This window comes from Dermacentor albipictus, chromosome 8, assembly GCF_038994185.2.
Source record: "Dermacentor albipictus isolate Rhodes 1998 colony chromosome 8, USDA_Dalb.pri_finalv2, whole genome shotgun sequence".
In the NCBI taxonomy this organism is placed as follows: Eukaryota; Metazoa; Arthropoda; class Arachnida; order Ixodida; family Ixodidae; genus Dermacentor; species Dermacentor albipictus.
Genome location: NC_091828.1, coordinates 114,077,714 through 114,083,713, shown reverse-complemented (window position 1 = coordinate 114,083,713; position 6,000 = coordinate 114,077,714).

Sequence of the window (6,000 nt, the reverse complement as noted above, 5' to 3'; positions counted from 1 at the left end):
GTTGCGACGCACCAGGAGGAGGGAGGCGGCGTTCTGCTCCGGTGGCAACTGCCAATTTGGCGGCTTGCGTCCACTCGAGCGGCCGAATCGCGAGAACGATCTGCGTTGGGGGCAGTCTAGGCGCGTCGACGGCTCGTAGTTTTGTGCGTGTTGCGTGTTTTCGGCGCCCAGTTTGCGTTGAAGGTCACTTCAACTCGAAGGTCACTTCGAAGGTCACTCGAAGGTCACTTCGCTCGCTGCTGCTGCCGCGCTTTGCCCACACCAGTGTTTCGACGGCGAGCGCCCGCGTTCATCGAGTGCGGTGTATTCACGTTTGCTGTGCGCGCTGAAACCATGCTTGTTAATTTAGTTAGCAAGCGAATGCTGACAACTAATAAATGAAAGAAATTAATGAAAATGAAATGAACTTAATACGGCCGATAAGAGTGCTATTCTAACTTTATATGACTGGCTGCTAGTTTGATACCTCAATCGATGCTTCGCCTTTCTGGCGAAACAGCGACTTCTTACGAACGTCAAGGATGGTGTTCTTAGTTATAAGCTGTGCGATTTTAAGCAGTAGCAAAACGCATCACATAGGACTTAATTCCGAAAGATGCGAAGCCTGCCCACCTTAAAAAACGTTGTGCTCATTAATGTGTTTTTAACGGGTTGGCATCGTCTGCGTATTTTATAAATAAAATCCAGGTGCTCCTGTCCTTCCGTTGCTTGATTACCATCATTAGGCTGCGAAATAAGTAGTGTGTCTGAATAGTGTACCGTATTCCCGTAGCGCTATGATTCATAGCATGAGAAAAGTCGGTATAGCAATGTATATCTTTCTGACAGAGTTCGTGGACCACGTCAAGAACAGGCGCCTAAATAATTTGTCTCTTGTTGCACAAGTCTCACACCGTCGCGCGATCACGTGTGCATTCACTGGTACAAACGGCTGTCTGTGACCTTTCTCGATCTTTGCGCCGGACGCATACGGGCTGTCGCTGCGGGAAACACCATTACGCAATACTGCTACATGCATATAGCGTGTTTGTTTTGGACGATGCGCGAGGGAACCCCAACGAAGACAACGAACTGCTCCTTGGTCTCCAGCTGTCGGCTGAACTAGCCAGCGCTGCAGTTTTTTTGCTAAATATACCTTGTAAACAATGCTCAGTGTTTATTCCCTCGTTCGAGTAGCAATATGCATGTGCGGAATGAAATGTTAAAGGCCTCTATACTCTCTGCTAAACGTTGTTACGGCACCTTTGTTATTTAATAACCATTTATTAACAATGTTTATTAAGTGAAGCCGGGGAGCAGTGAAGTCGTGTCTCCTTCGCAGCCATCCTAACACTAGCGCAACTTTGGAACTTAAAATAATTTAGGAGATTGAAGGAACCAAGCAGTTATCCGGTCAATACGTTCTGATTGAAATCTCGATTCAATTGAGTGTGATACCGCAAAGAGTTGAAGCAGTGAAAATGGGCAGCCGCCGCCTCAGCTGTAAAAATTGCAGAGTGTGCGTAATAAGCAAATTTTAGGAACAGTAATAAGCGAATTTGCAGGATAATAAACGTTTCCAGAAACCATTCATTGATCTTTTGTTTCGTTGAAGCCAGAATCAAAGGACCCAAGTTCTTTGTTCCGTATTCATTTTGAGCAAGCTCGCAGATCGTAAGGGGTCGACGAATTCCTTCGCGCGTGTTTAGTTTATTCCACTTCTAACATACGTTAAAAGGCCCCTACATGTGGCATTGGGTAGCGGGAACATAAACCAAGTACACAGATCGAAAGCGGCAAACTCGCGACAATATCAAGGTCGAAAAAACGATGGCATGCGACATTTCTGGTGTTCATTTTTAACAGCGCAACACAATCGCGACGAAAAATGACAAGATGTCCTTTCGGTGACAGTATGGTGACAGGATGGTGACAGTATGGTGACGACGAAAAATGACAAGATGTCCTTTCGGTGACAGTATGGTGACATTCGGTGACATGTTATACGAATAACTGCGCTGCGCATATTTTCAATGCGGCTTAACGGCAAAACACGCCAGTGCGGTAAGCGAAGTAGCGCCAGATTTGCGTGCTATGTGCTTCACATTAAACCTTGCAGAATTCCTCACACACACACTGCACAACTCAATGAGCTCAGCGTTACCGTGTTTCGGCACATTCTGCGCGGTAGTGAAGGGGGACGTTCTTGATAACTGTGGCATTCTGTTGCTTGTTTCTGCGGATACGCGGTCATATTTGCCCGTCGAAGAAAGCTGCCGATTGTCTCTGCATCGCTGATGACGCTCTTGATTAGTGCATGCTATGTTGAGCACAGAGGCAAAATCATTCTTTAAGCTAGAGTGTATCCTCGCCATATCGGGAGTGGGCCTTCACTGGTGGGCCTGTCGTATATCTCGATTTTGCACCATTCGATACACTTTAAATCGGCTCGATACTAGTATCATCTAGCCGTACGTCACAGCTAAGTTACTGTTCGTAAACTCTGAAGCTCAACATTAATCTTACAGTAACTGCGCCTGTGTTGCTTCATGTTCTTCGGCTACATTCTGTTTGCACACTGAATTGTACGATGTTGTACAAGGTCACCAAATTTACCCCATGTGCTCCTGAAACTCGTCTCACTGCTGTGAGCACGCAACTAACTTCAACGTTGTATCGTTAGCGCAGGCGGCGCGTCAGTGGAAGCGGGCTTGCTGCAAGCGCTGTGACGACCAGTTGCGTGCAGCGCGGTCTGGCCGGCGACACCGAAGGATGACATCGCCGCCTTCTCTGGTGAGCATACCGGACGTTTGGTAATCGACTGTATGGACACTCCAGGCGCATTTCTGCCCTCGTCGTCGCAGTTTGCGTCGGCGTCGCCGTGATGTTATCTCTAAGTCTAAGTATAAGTCTAAGTCTAAGTCTAAGTCTCTAAGTCTAAGGGTGCTAACATCATCGCTGCACGCCGTATATGTTGCATGCGCTAGTGAAAGCGTGCGACGCTGAGCCGGCGATGGCGGCGCCATCTTGCGTGCGCAATGGAGGAAAGCGTGGAGGAAGCGCGTCGCCTTCCGTCGCACGAAAGGCCCTGGGGAGAGGGTAAGGACGGCGAGGGGCATTCTACTTAAAGCCCCTTAAACTTCGTAAAGTACTGCCACGCTTTGAAGAATGCCGCTTCCTCCTCGCGCGCTCTGGCCGAGGCCGACGCCGCGTCGCTATTGGCCTAATAGCATCACGTGGGCCCTCGCGCCGTGCATCGGCGCCATTTTTGCTCGAGAAGCGTCTACGGAGTCGCGAAGAGCACATGTTGGCGCCGTTGCTACGTTCGAGCAGTGTAGGCGGCGCCACGGTCGAGGAGGGAGCGTGAAAGAGAGGAGAAACGAGGAGGAGTGAAGGCAGAGGAGGAGAGTGTCGCTACTTTACGAAGTTTAAGGGGCTTTAATTCTACTCTCGCGGCCCCTCGTATGGCTTGGCCGCGCGTCCTATCTTGAAAGCGAAGTGCGATCACTACAAAGTCTAGATGCTCAGAGGGCTCAATGCTTCGTGGGCTCTGTGTTTTCGACACTTCGTTGGCGTTGAAGCGAGAGACTGCATGAAGGTCAATTCGCTCGCTCCTGCTGCCGCGTTTCCTCATATCGAGTGAGACGTGCTCGTTTGCTTTTGCGCGCGTGATGCCATGCTTGTTCATTTAGTTAGCAAGCGAATGTTTACATCTTTATACGAGAGATAAACTACTATCCTTAGTTCGTATACCTCTCTACTAATTTTTTATCCCAATCGACGCTTCGCGTTTCGGGCGAAAGTCACATTTATTTAGACCGTACAGAGCTTTTACAAATCACCAGTGGAAGAGATATATAATGCTACAACGCTAGTGGATGAGTGAATTTTTTTATCATCGAGGGAAGACGTTCATTGCGAAGTAGCGGGCTACACAGGCAGTTTTTATGTAGCAGCGGTCCGTGAACTTGAAAACACAGATTCATTCCATTCCTTAACATGCCGGTGGCGCACGTCTTCATTCCACCGCTCCATATTTCGCAGCGTCAATGGAGCACCGTGGTTTAGCGAAAACCCAGTTGCATTTCCGATAGCCGATCGCACAGAAGCAGGGCAGAAGAAATAGTGGTTTCGCACTCGCGCGCTTTCGCTGAGGCAACGTGTGGCGCACCGCCGTGAGCGCCATCTCGTTTCTCTAGAGTGAACTGCTTCGCGAAAAGGGTCAGTGCAAGCTGTCCAAATATCGCCGTAGTTTGGCCTCGGCGTTTCACTTCTCGACGTCTTCTTCAAGCCGCTCAACGTTGCCTCTGTGGTGCAGGCTGCTTTGGCGGAAACGGAAACGGCGATCAATCAATCATGTGCGACGCCGTCATGTGCTCGTCAGCGAAGCGGGCATGGCTGCTGCTTCTATGTTACCAGCGGTATGTGTTGCATGGAGCGTCGTTTACTACCATGTTACATTCATGTTTCATTCGACCGTGTGAGACAGTATATTTGCGTATACCGAGAGTGAATGTGTAACATTATCGCTAGGGCTTCGAAAAATACGAAATAGTTATCGGCATTATCGGCAATAAATCTGGCTTGAGCATCATTGGCATGGATCGCAGTGTATGTCCATTTCCTCACTTTTTTATTACTTACTCAAGATATGCTGCCTATGGTCGCCAGCTGTCCGAGTTATCAAAGTTAGCTGCTTTCGAACGAAAAAATTAGTGCCTAGTTTATGAGACTTGCAAAAATGCTTCAATCCCGCTGAAGTTCCCAAACAATGCTAATTGCATAAAAGCTACTATTCATGCCTGCATGGCTACTGCATGGCGCTCTTTGGCCATACCTGGCCCTTATGCCATTAAGCCTCAAACATCAATCAATCATGGCCCCCTGCATCCAGTTGTGAACCTTCTAAAAAACATTACCGCTCTTTACAGGGTAAAGGACGATACTCGGAGAGTCCTCGCTGGTCGATTGACGTCAGCCAACAGCGCCTTGCATCCCTGTGAACAGGTGCATAGCCTTCTATGAACACCGTGAGAACCCTCTGGCATTGATCTTTGAAAAGATAGGCAACGATGGGCACAGTGAAAAGCTGTGAGCAATTATTATGAAACCTTAATGAATGCTTTAACTCGGAGCCAGCCACGAATTCCCTCTGTTATGTGACAACAAATGTTTTTATGTGAAAACTGCTGAGAAGTTCGCATTTGGGAGAGTCAAATCGGAGTGATGTTGAAAAAAATTAAATTATGGGGTTTTGCGTGCCAAAACCACTTACTTTCTGATTATGAGGTGCGCCGTAGTGGAGGCCTCCGGAAATTTGGACCACCTTAGGATCTTTAACGTGCACCTAAATCTAAGTACACGGGTGTTTTCGCATTTCGCCTCCATCGAAATGCGGCCGCCATGGCCGGGATTCGATCCCGCGAGTAGTGATGTTAGGAAGTGGCATTCTGGTGGAGGGCATAGTATTCCCAAATGTTCGTAAGATTCCAAAACAATTTAGGTGCACGTTGAAGAACCCCAGGTGGTCGAAATGACCGGAGTCCTCCACTACGGCGTGCCTCATAATCAGAAAGTGGTTTTGGCACGTAAAACCCCGTAAAAAAAATTAATAACCTCATTATATTTGACAAAGTGGTTGCCGAGAAACGCGATTTCTCTATTCCTATGTACTAAGAGGCCCACAGCTATAGAGGCTCTTCTAAAAACATTCCGTTCTTTTCAGAGGAAAGGGTCGCTACTCGGGAGCCCTCGCCGGTCGACTGACGTCAGCCAAGAAAGAGCGCCTTGCATCCCTGCCAGAGACGCATAGCCTTCTGCGAACGCGGTGAGAACCCTCTGGCACTCGCTTCGATCCTAGTGACGTTAGAAAGTGGCATCCTGGTTGAGATATTCCCGAATGTTCATAAGATTCTAAAACAATTGCTTGGAGCTCTAAACTTATGTCGATTGAGCTCTCTTTTAAATATGCAACTTTTACTAATTAAAGAAAATCATTGATGCCGTAAAAAAATCATCTTG